Source organism: Capricornis sumatraensis, chromosome 4 (genome assembly GCF_032405125.1).
Source record: "Capricornis sumatraensis isolate serow.1 chromosome 4, serow.2, whole genome shotgun sequence".
Lineage (NCBI taxonomy): Eukaryota > Metazoa > Chordata > Mammalia > Artiodactyla > Bovidae > Capricornis > Capricornis sumatraensis.
Window position 1 is genome coordinate 51,099,789 of NC_091072.1, and position 15,785 is coordinate 51,115,573.

General features: G+C 43.2%; 1 protein-coding gene across 1 annotated transcript in view; it reads left to right on the forward strand.

Moving 5' to 3' along the window:
- ZDHHC17 (zinc finger DHHC-type palmitoyltransferase 17) overlaps positions 1 to 15,785 on the forward strand; it is a 97,910-nt gene that overhangs the window by 35,758 nt on the left and 46,367 nt on the right. The window lies entirely within an intron of this gene.

Consider the following 15,785-nt stretch of genomic DNA (forward strand, 5'->3'; position numbering starts at 1 on the left):
AGCCACGCGGCAAATTCCCACTGGCTGTCTATTTCACATGTGGTGGTGAGCATGTTTCCATGCTGCTCTGTTTGTCCCACCCTCTTCCTCCCCTCCTGGGTCCACAAGTCTGTCCTCTCTGTGTGTCCATTGCTGCCCTGCAGGTAGGCTCATCAGTACAGCATTTCTAGATCCGCTGTATCTGCATTAATGTGTGATATTTGTTTTTCTCCTTCTGACTGACTTCACTATGTGTAATAGACTCTCAGTTCATCCACCTCATTAGCACTGACTCAAATGTGTTCTTTTTATGGCTGAGTAATATTCCATTGTATACATGTACCACAGCTGCTTTATCCATTCATCTGTCAGTAGACATCTAGGTTGCTTCCATGTCCTAGTTATTGTAAATAGTGCTGCAGTGAACATTGGGGTACATGTGTCTTTTTCAGTTACGGTTTTCTCAGGGTATATGCCCAGTAATGGGATTGTTGGGTCATATGGTAGTTTTGGAGAAGGCAATGGCAACCCGCTCCAGTACTCTTGCCTGGAGAATCCCATGGAGGGAGGAGCCTGGTAGGCTGTGGTCCATGGGGTCACAAAGAGTCGGACACGACTGAGCAACTTCACTTTCACTTTTCATGGTAGTTTTATTCCTAGTTTTTTTAAAGAAACACCATACTGTCTTCCATAGTGGCTATATCAGTGTACATTTTCACGGGCAGTGCAAGAAGATTCCCTTTTCTCCACAGTCCCTCCAGCATTTATTGTTTGCAGATTTTTTGATGATGGCCATTCTGACTGATGGGTGATACCTCATTATAGTTTTGATTTTCATTTCTCTAATAATGAGCAGTGTTGTACATCTTTTCACATGTTTATTAGCCATTTGTATTTCTTCTTTGGAGAAATGTCTGTTTAGGTCTTTTCCCCACTGTTTGATTGGAATGTTTGCTTTTCTGGTATTGAGTTGCATGAGCTGCTTGTATATTTTGGAAATTAATCCTTTGTCAGTTGTTTCAGTTGCTATTATTTTTTCCCATTCTGAGGGGTTTTTTCTTTTCATCTTGTTTATACTTTCCTTGGCCGTGCAAAAGCTTTTAAGTTTAATTAGATTATACTTGTTTATTTTTGTTCTTATTTCCATTACTCTAGGAGGTGGGTCATAGAGGAACTTGCTTTGATTTATGTCATCGCATGTTCTGCCTATGTTTTCCTCTAAGAGTTTTATAGTTTCTGGTCTTACATTTAGGTCTTTAATCCATTTTGAGTTTATCTTTGTGTGTGCTGTTAGGGAGTGCTCTGATTTCATTCTTTTACACATAGCTGTCCAGTTTCCCCATAGCCACTCACTGAAGATAGTTTTCTCCATTGTACATTCTTGCCTCCTTTGTCAAAGATAAGGTGGCTCTAGTTGCATAGATTATCTCTGGGCTTTCTGTTTTGTTCCATTGGTCTATATTTCTATTTTTGTGCCAGTACCATACTGTTTTGATGACTAACTTTGTAGTGTAGTCTGCAGTCAGAACAGTTGATTCCTCCAGCTCCGTTCTTCTTTTACAAGATTGCTTTGGCTATTTGGGGTCTTGTGTGTTTCCATATGAACTGTGAAATTTTTTGTTCTAGTTCTGTGAAAAATGCTGTTTGTAATTTGATAGGGATCTCATTGAATCTGTAGGTTGCTTTTGGTAGTATAATCATTTTCACAGTATTGATTCTTTCAACCCAGAAACATGGACTATCTCTCCATCTGTTTATGTTGTCTTTGATTTCTTTCATCAGGTAGGTTTATTCTTGGGTTTTTGTTGTGGTGGTGGTGGTGGTTGTTGTTGCAGTGGTAAATGGGATTGATTCCTTGATCTCTCTGATTTTTAGTTGTTAATGTATAGGAATGCTAGTGATTTCTGTGTATTGATTTTGTATCATGTGACTTTACTAGAGCATATTAGCTCTATCAGTTTTCTGATAGCATCTTTAGGGTTTTCTGTGTAGAGTATCATATCATCTGCAAACAGTGAGAGTTTTACTTCTTTTCCAATCTGGATTCCTTTTATTTCTTTTCTTTTCTGATGGCCATGGCTAGGACTTCCAAAACTATGTTGAATAATAGTGGCAAGAGTGGGCACCCCTTTTGTTCCTTATCTTAGATGAAATGCTTTCAGTTTTTTACCATTGAAAATGTTTGCTGTGGGTTTATCATTTATGGCCTTTATTATGTTGAGGTAGGTTCCCTCTATGGCCATGTTTTTTAGAGAAAGTTTTTATCATAAATGGGCACTGAATTTTGTCAAAAGCTTTTTCTGCATCTATTGAGATTATCACATGGTTTTTGTCTTTTGATATGGTGTATCACACTGATTGATTTGTGTATATTGAATCCATGCATCCCTTGGATAAACCCAGCGTGGTCAAGGTATATGATCTTTTTAATGTGTCGATGGATTCTGTTTGCTAGAATTTCACTGAGGATTTTTGCATTTGTGTTCATCAGTGATATTGGTCTGTAATTTTCTTTGTCATATCTTTATCTGTTTTGGTGTCAGGGTGATGGTGGCCTTGTAGAACAAATTTGGAAGTGTTCCTGCCTCTGCGGTTTTTCGGAAGAGCTTGTGAAGCATAGGCATTAGGTCTTCTCTAAATGTTTGATAGAATTTGCCTTTGAAACCATCTGGCCCTAGGCTTTTGTTTTTTTTCGGAGATTTTTTACCACAGTTTTGATTATGGTTTCCTTGTGATTAGCTTGTTCATAGTCTCAATTTCTTGCTGGTTCAGTCTTGGAAGATTGAGCTTTGCTAAGAATCTGTGCATTTCTTCTAGGTTGTCCACTTTATTGGCATGTAGTTGCTCTTACAATCTTTCGAATTTCTGCACTGTCTGTTGTAACCTCTCCGTTTTCATCGCTGATTTTGTTGATTGGATCTTCTCCCTTTTTTTCTTGATGAGTATGGCTAATGGTTTGTCAATTTTGTTTATCTTCTCAAAGAACCAGCTTTCAGTTTTTTTGGTTTTTACTATTGTTTCCTTCACTCCTTTTTCATTTATTTCTGCTCTGATCTTTGTGGTTTCTTTCCCTCTGCTAACTTTACGGATTGTCGTTCTTCCTTTTCTGGTTGTTTTAGCTGTAAAGTGAGGTGGTCTATTCGGTGTTTTTGTTTCCTGCCGTGGGACTGTGTTGCTATAAACGTCCCTCTTAGAACTGTCTTTGCTGCATCCCATAGGTTTTGAGTTGTGTTTCCGTTGTCATTTGTTTCTACGAATTTTTTTGATTGCCTTTTTTATTTCTTCAGTAATCTGGTGGTTATTTAGAAACATATTGTTTAACCTCCATGTGTTTGTGTTTTTTAAAGTTTTTTTCCCTGTAATTGATAACTGGTCACATAGCATTGTGGTCAGAGAAGATGCTTGGTACAATTTCAGTTGTCTTAAATTTACTTAGGCTTGACTTGTGACCCAGGATGTGGTTTATCCTAGAGAAGTTCCATGTGTGCTTGAGAAGAAAGTGGTACTCTTCTACATTTGGATGGAATGTCCTGAAGATATCAGTAAGGTCTCTCTGGTCTAGTGTGTCCTTTGAGACTTGTGTTTCCTCATTCACTTGCTGCTTTGACGATATGTCCATTGGTGTGAGTGGGTGTGAACGTCTCCAGCTATTACTGTCGTACTTTCAGTCTCCCCTTTTACGTCTGTTAGTGTTTGCCTCGTGGACTGAGGTGCTCCAGTGTTGGGTGCATAGATATTTACAGTTGTTATGTCTTCTTCTTGGATTGATCCCTTGATCGTTATGTAGTGTCCTTCGTTGTCTCTTGTTATGTTCTTTATTTGTCTATTTTGTCAGATATGAGGATTGCTGCTCTGGCTGTCTTTTGATTTCCACTTGCATGGAATATCTTTTTCCATCCTCTTACTTTCAGCCTGTGTGTATCTCTAGCTCTGAAGTGAGTCTCTTACAAGCAGCATATATATGGGTCTTGTTTTTGTATCCATTCACAGTCTGTGTCTTTTGGTTGGAGCGTTTAATCCATTTACATTCAAAGTTGATATGTAGTCCCTTTTGACAGTTTCTTGTTTCCGATTTGTTTTTGTAGGTCTTTTCCTTCTCTTGTGTTTCCTGCCTACAGAAGTTCCTTTAACATTTGCTGTAAAGCTGGTTTGGTGGTGCTAGATCCTCAGCTCTTGCTTTTGTGTAAAGCCTTTGACTTCTCCATCTGTTTTGAATGAGATCCTTGCCAGGTAGAGTAATCTTGGTTGTAGATTTTTTTCCCTTTCAGTACTTGAAGTATATCCTGCCATTCCCTTGACCTGCAGGGTTTCTGCAAAGATCAGCTGTTAATTGCATGAAAATGATTAACAGCTTTCCTTTGTGTGTTACTTTTCCCTTGCTGCTTTTAGATCTCTCTCTTTGTATTTAATCTTTGTTAGATTGATTAGCATGTGTCTTGGCGCGTTTCTCCTTGGGTTATCCTGTTTTGGGAGGACTCTGCTTCTTGGATTTGATCGGCGGTTTTCTTTTCCATGGTAGGGAGGTTTTCAACTGGAGTCTCTCCAGTTTTCTCGGATCCTCTCTTTTTCCCTTCTTCTTCTGGGACCCCTATAATTTGAATGTTGGTGTGTTTGATATTATCACAGAGGTTTCTGAGACTGTCTTCATTCTTTTCATTCTTTTTTCTTTATTCTGCTCTTCAGTAGTTATTTCCAATAGTCTGCCTTCCCGCTCATTTATCTGTTCTTCTGCCTGTTACTCTGCCATTGATTCCTTTTAGAGTGTTTTTATTTACATTAATTGTGTCTCTTTCTGTTTATTCTTATTTTCTCTAGGTCTTTGTTAATGTGTTAATTGATTCTTGGATTTTCTCCATCCTGTTTTCTAAGTTTTGGTCCATCTTGGCTATCTTTACTCTGAATTCTTTTTCAGGTAGTTTGCCTGTTTCCTCTTCGTTTGTTTGGAATTACAAGTTTTTAACTCGTTGCTTCGCTTGTGCAGTATTTCCCTTTTTATTTTTTCTCACTTACTGTGTTTGGGGTCTCCTTCTCTCAGGCCTTAGGGCCGTATCCCTCCTTCTTTTTGGTTTCTGCCCACGGTGGGTTAGGTTGGTCCAGTTGTTTGCGTAGGCTACAGGTTGGGAGGACTTGTCTCTGCGTTCTGGTTGGAGGAGGTGAGCTTTTTTCCCTCCAGCGAGCAGGGCTGTGTGAGGTGGTATGTTTTAGGGTGTCTGTGGGAAGTCTGTCTGCCGATGGTTGAGTTTGTGTTTTTGTCTTGTTAGTTGTTTGGGTGAGGTGTCCTGTGTTGGGGGCTGCCAGACCTTGGGTACAGGTGGAGACCTTTGTGGGAGTTCCACAAATTAACACTCTTGCGGCTAGGAGCTCTCTGGCAGTCTAGGGTCTTGGACTCAGAGGTCCCATTCCAGAGGCTCAGGCCTGATCTCTGCTTGGGGAACCAAGATTCCACGAGTTGTTTGTTATGGCATGAAAGGGGATTACAACAAAAGACAAAACAAGAAACAAAGGAAAAAACCCAGACAAATGGGAAATACAGAATCAGACAAATAAAAGCAAAGACAAAGGAACATACACAGACACACCCATAAAATTAAAACAGCCCAAGGAAAAGGAGGTAGAAGAGAGTAACCCAGTGACCAAAGGAAGTAAAACATGGCATTGACCAGTTATAAACAAAACTAAACACAAGACCAAAGCAGAGTGCCAACAGGGGAATAAAGCAGTGAAAACAAAGCAGACTAACAGACATGGTGAAATAGAGAAAGGAGGGTAAGAAGAAACCCGCAGAACCAGGAAAGGCCAGTGAGTAGGTTCAGCTCAGTTCAGTTGCTCAGTCGTGTCTGACTCTTTGCGACCCCATGAACTGCAGCACGCCAGGCTTCCCTGTCCATCACCGTCTCCCAGAATCCACCCAAACCCATGTCCATTGAGTCAGTGATGCCATCCAACCATCTCATCCTTTGTCATCCCCTTCTTCTCCTGCCCTAAATCATTCCCAGCATCAGGGTCTTTTCAAATGAGTTAGTTCTTCCCATCAGGGGGCCAACGTATTGGAGCTTCAGCATCAGTCCTTCCAGTGAATATTCAGGACTGATTTCGTTTAGGATGCACTGGTTGGATCTCCTTGCTGTCCAGGGGACCCTCAAGAGTCTTCTCCAGCATCACAGTTCAGAAGCATCAGTTCTTCAGCACTCGGCCATCTTTATAGTCCAGCTCTCACATCCATACATGACTACTGGAAAAACCATAGCTTTGACTAGACGGACATTTGTTGGCAAAATAATATCTCTACTTTTTAATATGCTATCTAGGTTGGTCATAACTTTTCTTCCAGGGAGCAACCGTCTTTTAATTTCATAGCTGCAGTCACCATTTGCAGTGATTTTTGGAGCCCCCCAAATAACATTTGTCAGTGTTTTCCTTGTTTCCCCGTCTATTTGCCATGAAGTGATGGGACCAGATGCCGTGATCTTAGGTTTCTGAATGTTGAGTTTTAAGCCAACTTTTTCACTCTCCTCTTGCACTTTCATCAAGAGCTCTTTAGTTCTTTGATTTCTGCCATAAGGGTGTTGCCATCTGCATATCTGAGGTTATTGATATTTCTCCCGGCAGTCTTGCTTCAAGCTGGTGCTTCATCCAGCCCAGTGTTTCTCATGGTGTACTCTGCATATAAGTTAAATGAGCAGAGTGACAATATACAGCCTTGATATACTCCTTTCCGGATTTGGGACCACTCTGTTCTTCCATGTCCTGTTCTAACTGTTGCTTCCTGACCTGCATAGAGATTTCTCAGGAGGCAGGTCAAGTGGTCTGGTATTCCCATCTCTTGAAGAATTTTCCACACTTTTGTGGTGATCCACACAGTCATAGGCTTTGGCATAGTCAATAAAGCAGAAGTAGATGTTTTTCTGGAACTCTCTTGCTTTTTTGATGGTCCAGTGGATATTGGCAGTTTGCTCCCTGGTTCCTCTGCCTTTTCTAAATCCAGCTTGAACATCTGAAAGTTCATAGTTCACATACTGTTGAAGCCTGGCTTGGAGAATTTTGAGCATTACTTTGCTAGTGTGTGAGATGAGTGCAATTGTGTGGTAGTTTGAGCATTCTTTGGCATTGCCTTTCTTTGGGATTGAAATGAAAACTGACCTTTTCCAGTCCTGTGGCCACTGCTGAGTTTTCCAAATTTGCTGGCATACTGAGTGCAGCACTTTCACAGCATCATCTTTTAGGATTTGAAATAGCTCAACTGGAATTCCATCACCTCCACTAGCTTTGTTCACAGTGATGTTTCCTAAGGCCCACTTGACTTTGCATTCCAGGATGTCTGGCTCTAGGTGAGTGATCACACCATTGTGATTATCTGGGTCGTGAAGTTCTTTTTTGTATAGTTCTTCAGTGTATTCTTGCCACCGCTACTTAATATCTTCTGCTTCTGTTAGGTCCATACCATTTCTGTCCTTTATTGAGCCTGTCTTTGCATGAAATGTTCCCTTGGTATCTCTAAATTTTCTTAAGGAGATCTGTAGTCTTTCCCATTCTGTTGTTTTCCTCTATTTCTTTGCACTGATCACTGAGGAAGGCTTTCTTATCTCTCCTTGCTATTTTTTTGGAACTCTGCATTCAAATAGGTTATATCTTTCCTTTTCTCCTTTGCCTTTTGCCTCTCTTCTTTTCACAGCTATTTGTAAGGCCTCCTCAGGCAACCATTTTGCCTTTTTGCATTTCCTTTTCTTGGGGATGGTCTTGATCACTGCCTCCTGTATAGTGTCACGAACTTCCGTCCACAGTTCATCAGGCAGTCTGTCTGTCAGGTCTAGGCCCTGGAATCTACCTCCATCCACAGTTCATCAGGCCGTCTGTCTGTCAGGTCTAGGCCCTGGAATCTATTTGTCACTTCTAGTGTGTCATCGTGAGGGATTTGATTTAGGTCATACTTGAATGGTCTAGTGATTTTCCCTGCTCTCTTCAATTACATCTGAATTTGGCAATAAGTGCGTGATCCGAGCCACAGTAGAGGTAGAAGCGTATAAAGGAAATAAAAGTATGATTAAAATAAAAAAGTTCTCGAAAGCTTAAATAGATGTAATAAGAAATCAACAGTCATAGCAACAGAAGAAAAAAGTCCAGAACCAACTTCAGAATGATAGTGTTTTTTCTCGCATCTCACCTGTCAGCGTCCTTTCCCTTGCCATAAGTCACAGTCCATATCCCCCTCCGTAGGTTGCCTTCCGAAACTCGGCTGGTCGCTGTGCCTGCTGTGGGGACAGCTCAGACCCTCATTTGGCCCTGCTTCTGCGTGTTCTTGCCTCCAGTGTCCACAGCTGCCAGAGCTAGGTGGTCTTCTTTTGGGGGAGCTCTCATTACCCTTTTACATGTTCCGTAGATACAGAGTCTGCCTTGTTGGCGTGTGGATTCAACCTCAGCTTGTACAGCTGGTAGGAGTGTTTCTGTTACTCTTCCTCGGCTACACTGCCTCTGGAGTTCAGCTGTGTCTTTAGCCCACCTCCGCGTGTGGGTCATCCACAGGCGTTTGCTCCTGAGACTGCTCTCTGGGACTGGGGTCTGCCTCAGAGAGGACCGGTGTGGAGGTGGTGCAGCGGCTTGGACTGCAGCGCCAGGCATGCAGCGGAGCTGGCGGCCATGGGCACAGGATTTACGGCACTGTTAGGATTTTTCTAGCCTCTGGCAGCTCTGTTCCTCTGTGGATTGAGTGTGGAGCTGGTGCAGCTGCTTGGATTGTGGGAACCCTGGCAGTGCCAAGTAGGCAGGGACACTGGTGTCCTCAGGCACAGGAGCAGTGGCACTTTCTGGTAGTGGTGGTGGTGTTAGTGACTCGGTCATGTCTGACTCTTTGTAACCATGGACTGTAGCCCACCAGGCTCCTCTGTCCATGGAATTCCCCAGGCAAGGATACTGGAGTGGGTTGCCATGCCCTTCTCTAGGGGATCATCCCAGCCCAGAGACTGAACCCAGGTCTCCTGCACTGTGGACAGATTCTTTACCATCTGAGTCACCAGGAAGGCCCTATTAATCTTTTTTTGTAGCTTCTGGCTGCTGTTGTTCAAAGAGTTTCACTAGCTCGTCCTTTTCTGTTTCTTGGTACAGCTGGCACTCAAAAGACGCCCCCGCACCCCCCCCCCCACCCGCCGCCAAGCTGGGGTCCTGCTCTGTTGCTTGGCACAGCTGGTGCTCAAAACACCCCCTCAGCTGGGATCCTTTTGTTTGCTCTGCAGATCAGGCACTCAAAGATCCACCCTCTCTGGGGTCTTTCATCATTGGTCAGCCGCCAGCTCAGGCGTGTAGGAAAAGAGAGGCTACAATTTTGGCCCACACCCTGCGCATGACTCGGCAGTATTGCCTTGCCTCCACGGCTGTCTGGTTTTCCTCCAAAGGTATTACCCCCTGTGATCTCCCTTATGCCCCCTCCGGCTGTCTAAGTGCAGTCAACAGCAGACCTCACCCTAGGATTGCTCTGCACTCCGCACACTCCAGTCTCAGCTGCCACCCATTCCAGGAGACTTGCATGCTTGTCTGGGGTATGTAGGGCTGCGGCAAGGATTGTCTGTGTGGCTTTTACTCCATTCGCTGTCACAGGCCAGCTGCTGCACTCTTCCGTCAGCCTCACATGCCTCCCTTCTGTCTGAAACAGTTGGTCTGATGTGGGGGTCTGCCCCCTGCTTCAGTTCCCCAACCCTTGGATGGAGGTCCAGTCCTGCTCACTCTCTCCTTTTTCCCTTCCTTCCTTCATCTGACTGAATTCTGTGTGAAAGGAATCTCTCTGTTCCTTTCCAGTGGGCAGGGACTCCTGTCCACTCTCAGCTGGTAGTCTGTGAGACCTTGTGCATCTGGAGATGTTTTCCTGGTGCACCTGTGGAGAGAGATGCACGCCCCTGTGCGCCTGCTCCTCCGCCGTCTTCTCTCTCATCCCCCTCTTCCCCTAGTGTTCTTATTTTTAATTGAGAGACTAACACAGAAAGCATGGCTTTGTCAGCAACAGTGTGACTACCAAGAATTTAGTTGCTCCCTTTTGGAAACAGTTTCAAATGCAAATATAATTTTGTTCAAATATTTGCAGCAGATGAGGGACTTGTGTCTGGAACACACACAGAATTTTCACAACTCATGGGTAAGCGACAGCCCCATTTAAAAATGGCCAATGATTTTGAACGTATTTCTCAAAAGAAAATTTACAGAAGGTCAGTAAACTAATGAAAAGTTACTCAGCATCATTAGTTACCAAGGAAATGTAAAACTAAAACCATGCTGGGTACCACTTCACACCTGCTAGGATGAGTATAATAAAGAAGATGGACAGTAAGCCTCAGCAGGAATGTGGAAAAATGGGAATCTCAAACATGGCTGATGAGAATGTAAAGGGGGCAGTCAGTTTGGGAAAAAAGAACTTTAGAGCAACTATTTTACTTTACATGTATGCAGGAGAGCTGAAAAGCGATGTCCACATGAAGTTCTTAAGCAAATGTTCCTAGCAGTGGTCTCCATAATAGCCAAAAAGTAGAAGCACCGCAAATGTTCATCAGTGAATGGCGGATAAACAAAACGTGTGGTCTGTCCACATGGTGGAATATTATTCATCTGAGTAGAGCGCTGACACGTGCTGCAATGTGGATAGACCTTGAGAGCGTGCTCAGTGAAATAAGCCAAACACAAAAGGCCATTGGTGCACGATTCTGTTATAAAAATCCAGAATAAGCAAATAAAAGAACTGAACGTGGACTGCTGACTGCCAGGGGCTGGGCATGGGGAGGAGGGTAGAGAGAGATGCTCACGGGTTTCTTTCAAGATGATGGGAATTTTCTGGAACTGAACAGAGCTGATGGTTAAGTACTAAACATCAGTGAGCGGACTGTGGAAATAAAAGATGAACTGCTCCTCCCATTAGTCACCGGCTTCTTCATTCATCAGGATCGCAAAGAACATCTGGATCACACATGGGTCCACACTGAGCAAGTCGGGAGTCAGTGGGCTGTGCTGTGGGGCCACGTCGCAGGCCCCCTGTGGGAGCAGGTCCTGGCAGGTAGGGCACCTGGGGACACAGCAGGTGAAGCGACTTAGGTGCCATCTCCATGTGATTCAGTGTGAGAACAGTAGGTTCCTCCTCAAACTCTCAGGGCACCAAACTGGCACCACATTGTACAGTTTCTCTCATTTTAACTCTGAGAGGTAATGAAGGACAGGGAAGCCTGTGCACTGAAGTCTGTGGCATGGCCAAGACTGAGATCCAACGTAGTGACTGAGTGAAGAACAACAGTCTCTTAACTCGAGAATCAATCTAAAGCAGCTACAAAAGTGACCTTCTAGAAGTGAGTCAGATTTCCCACGCACTGGCTGAAACAAGCCAGATGACTCTGGTTTGGATGGAAGGTGATATGTGGTAACAGATTCTGTAGAACCTTCCTCTTCTCTGTCTGTAAAGCTCACCTGAGATGGCTGTGACAGTGATGCGGGAGAACAGGGAGAGCCCGCTCCTCACCAGACTCCTGAGCATATCAGTAATCAGCTGTACGGGAAATATAAGGAAATAAAGTTGGCTGTTCTTGTGAATTGTTCAAAGAAGTGCTTGGGTATGAAGCTCTGCAGCATGTGCTGGGAGAGGGCCCTGTTGCCCAGGACCGCTGCAGGCTGTAGGCCTCTGTGCCTGGCCCACGTGAACAGTCCAGCTGTCTACCCAGTCCCCCTCCCCACCACAGCATCTATGCACGAGTGTCCGCACCAGGCTGCAGGCCATGGCTTCTCGGCTGCGCCCACTCGATCAGCGCCCCCAAGCCTGGCTAGGCATGCCCCGGTGGCTGCGGGCCCCACCTGCTCACAGTCCAGGAGCACCGGGCGGTGCCTGTGGGGGAGACCGCTCGGCAGCCAGGGCGTGTGCACCGGAGTTGGACTTGTGGGGCTGCTGGCTGGGTGTGCTGGCCTGTGGATCCCGCCGCTGCTCAGCTTGTCGCGCGGTCTCTGGTCTGCTCCGCTCCCTCCTCTTGTCATTGCTTTGATAGTATGTAGAAAATCCCGTGGACAGAGGAGCCTGGTGGGCTGCAGTCCATGGGGTCGCTAAGAGTCGGGCACGACGGAGCGACTTCACTTTCACTTTTCACTTTCATGCACTGGAGAAGGAAATGGCAACCCACTCCATTGTTCTTGCCTGGGGAATCCCAGGGACAGAGGAGCCTAGTGGGCTGCTGTCTGTGGGGTCACACAGAGTCGGACACGACTGAAGCGACTTAGCAGCAGCAGGAAGCAAGGTTTTTGTTCCAGAGGGAGACATTACCTCATCCTCAAGGTTGCTTGATGCACGCACAGCTCTCAGAAACGTCTTATGTGAAGAGTGGTTAGGGCCTTGCAGTCTTCTCATGTGCTCAGCAAGACACAGGGGAGCACCAGAGACCAGTGGAGAAGTGTCTTACGTTCCATCAGGACGTGTTAAAGAAACTTACTGCAAGCAAAGTAGTTGGGTCACTGTCGTGATGATAAGATTAAAGTAAGTATAATTTGGAAAGGAAGAGACCTTCACCTAACCTGGATTTCTCATATTTCTAAGGTTTTCAAGTGGAAGTCTTTGTTCCTTAAACTTTGTCCAGATGAAATGAACTAGGAAGGTTTAGTGCAGGTTTTTGCCTTTAGCAGTCTCCTGTTACCTCAAGATTCTTCATTAACAACAGATGATAATGCTTAGAGTCTCTGATTTCAGTTTGATTTCAAGTCAAGGTGTTGCTAATGAGTATGGGGCTTTGTTAAAAAACGTGCCGCTTATAAATTCTGAGAATACCCTGTGTGTGTGGCTTACTCTTGTCTGGCAACATGTAAGTTTTTATTCTCTATCCTCCACTTTGTGAAAGTTTACATCAGTGTACATTGATATGGTCCTTTTATAGCTGTTGTATTTTGGGGAGATTTTTAAGTTTATCTTCTAATCCTTCTTTTGAATTTCTAATTTTATCTATTGTGTTTTCAATTTGGAGCATTCTTTGTTGATCTCTACCTCTCACCCCACTTTAAAAAAATGTTTTGTTCTTACATCAGAAGGATTATATTTTATTTTTGGGGGGATATTAATCATTTGTTGCTCGGTCGCTCAGTTGTGTGCAACTCTTTGCGACCCTGTGGACTGCAGCACAGCAGGCTTCCCTGTCCTTCACCATCTCCTGGAGCTTGCTCAGATTCGTGTCCATCGAGTCAGTGGCGCCATCCAACCATTTCGTCCTCTGTCATCCCCTTCTCCTCCTGCCTTCAGTCTTTCCTAGCAGCAGTCTCTTTTTTAAGGTTTTCTTCTTCGTATATTATTTATTTGGAGCTTCTGTTTATTTTGGTCTCCTTCCATATTTGCAGTTTTCTTCAATTATCTGATCATGTTTGACCGTTCATACTTAGGAGAGACATAACAGACCTGATTAGAAATTGTGGAACTTAGAGAGTTCACAGCAGGAACCTCCCAAATGTCCCTTCAGCATGTGAACCTTCATTGCTGCATTTTCAGTGTCTCCTGTGTTTCTGTGATGTAATTCCTCGAGTTCCTAAACTTCTCTGGTAAAGATGCACTGAATACACCTTTTGGCAAATACTGAATGGCTGCATGTTAAAATCAGCAGGAGCATGAGAAGTTTAAGGACACTAGAATCAGTCTAATTTTAATAGAGTTTCAGTTATCACTGTAATATCATTGAAAATTTGCATAGTCACATTTTAAGAATACATCGCACAAAGAAAACTAGTATAGTCTTATACTAGTTTTGCTTGATTGCTTCCATGTCACTAAAATCCTATGTGTGTGTCTGTGTTAGTTGCTCAGTCGTGTCCCCCTCTTTGCAGCTCCGTTGGCTGTAGCCTGCCAGGCTCCTCTGTCCATGGAATTCTCTAGACAAGAATACTGGAGTGGGCTGCCATTTCCTCCTCCAGGCATCTTCCTAACCTAGGGATCACATCTGGGTCTTCTGCACTGCAGACAGATCTTTACTGCCTGAGCCACCAGGAAAGCCCAAAATGCCTGCCGGTGCTGCTGCTGAGTCGCTTCAGTCGTGTCCGACTCTGTGCGACCTCATGGACTGCAGCCCACCAGGCTCCTCTGTCCATGGAATTCTCCAGGAAAGAGCACTGAAGTGGGGTGCCATTGCCTTCTCTGCAAAATGCCTGTGGTGATGCTAAATAAATAATTACTTTCGGTGAGAATATAAGTTGGAAAACAATAATTTTTCAGCAACTTAAATTGACTTTGAACCGCTGTTTCTGTTTACAGTCCAGCTTCTTGCCTCTTCCCTTTGTTGTAACTCTTGCCTTTAATCCCTTAACCTTTCTAGGGTATTAAAACATATTCTGGCTTGCTTCTCATTGGTGTTTCTGAAGACATTTGGGTTTTAGCTCTTTGCCTTTCCTCTTTCAGATATCTGTTGCTATCTCTTGTTCACTGATACTCTCTTCTCAAACCTAGAGATCATTAGTACCTGGAAGTACATATCTTGATAATAACCTTCTTATAGTATTGCAAGGAGGCTTAGGTTTAACAGTAATAATTATAAGATTTCAGAATTTTGGAGCTTTGAACAAAGATCTTCAAGCTACAAAGAATAACATAAAAATATGGTGTTTTTCTTCCAGAAGTTTACACAATGAAAAAGATGATAGAAGTTATTAGCATGCAGAAAAAAAGTTCCCCTATCCTTGTGAAAAAAAAGTTGTACTCTAGAACTTTGGAAATCACTCTTTGCCATAGTCCTAGCATGAATTTGAAATGTGAGTAAAAATACCTCTCAGGGATACAGCTATAGAGAACTATAGAGAAGGCAATAAAATTGCTTTTAAAAAACCTCTCTAGTTGGAATTTTTAAGAAAATATTTCCTGTCAAAGCAGTTCTTTGGCAGTGCTGTACTTCTCATTGGGCTCAAAAACCCCATTTTTAATTATTACATTGAAGTCTGCTGAGTATCTCAAGAAACAGTTTAGGAGTATTTGAATATTTGTGTTCAGACTGTCTGATATTTTGGACTGAAAATATGTTAGTCTGGAAAACTTTTAAGTCACTTCAAGCTATTCTATATGATAGAGTGGAATTGGGCCCATCATTGCATAATGCCTTAAAAGCACCAACTTAAGTATACAAAGAAGAAAATTTCTGAATCAAGCTCATAAGTATGAATGTATTAGATGTGTAGAACTGTGAGCTTTAAGAGTGAATGCATTAGTGACCTAGAAGAGTAATCGCTTAGAACAGCTTAAAGAACCCCTGTCAAATACTTGCCATCAAATGCCTTGAAATCATTTGTATTCAAGATTCATTGCATTAATCAGTTTGAAAGCAAGCATTATATAAACAGCTAGGTCCTGTTCATTTCAGAGAATATCAAGATGTTACAACATTTACTTTGGTGAGCAATGAGGGTGCTCTTTCTTTTTAAAGCAGCATAACTTTAAAAGCATCGCAAATAAGGCATCATGAAAAACCTCTGTGTTACACTTTACAGTTTAGAAAACTCTTTCACATACACTGTTTGATTTAACCCACAGTAATCTTGTGAGGAAGGTAAAACGGAGCTTCTGCCCATGGTGGGTTAAGCGTCTAGCCTGCTCTACAACTGCTGTGCTTCCCAGATTTCTGCCTGATCCTGCTGTAGGATCCAAGTCTTGTGGCTCGGACTGCTTGCTTTCTTATATGATGGTGGTTTGGCTTTGCTGTTCTTTTTGGTAATTAAAAACATTGTTTTCCTTTTACTTCTGAAACAAACAAGACAGATACGTTTCATATAAAGTTCTTCTAATATATTTTAAAACCTCACAGAAGACTGTTTATTGTCAGAGGCGTGAACTAGCA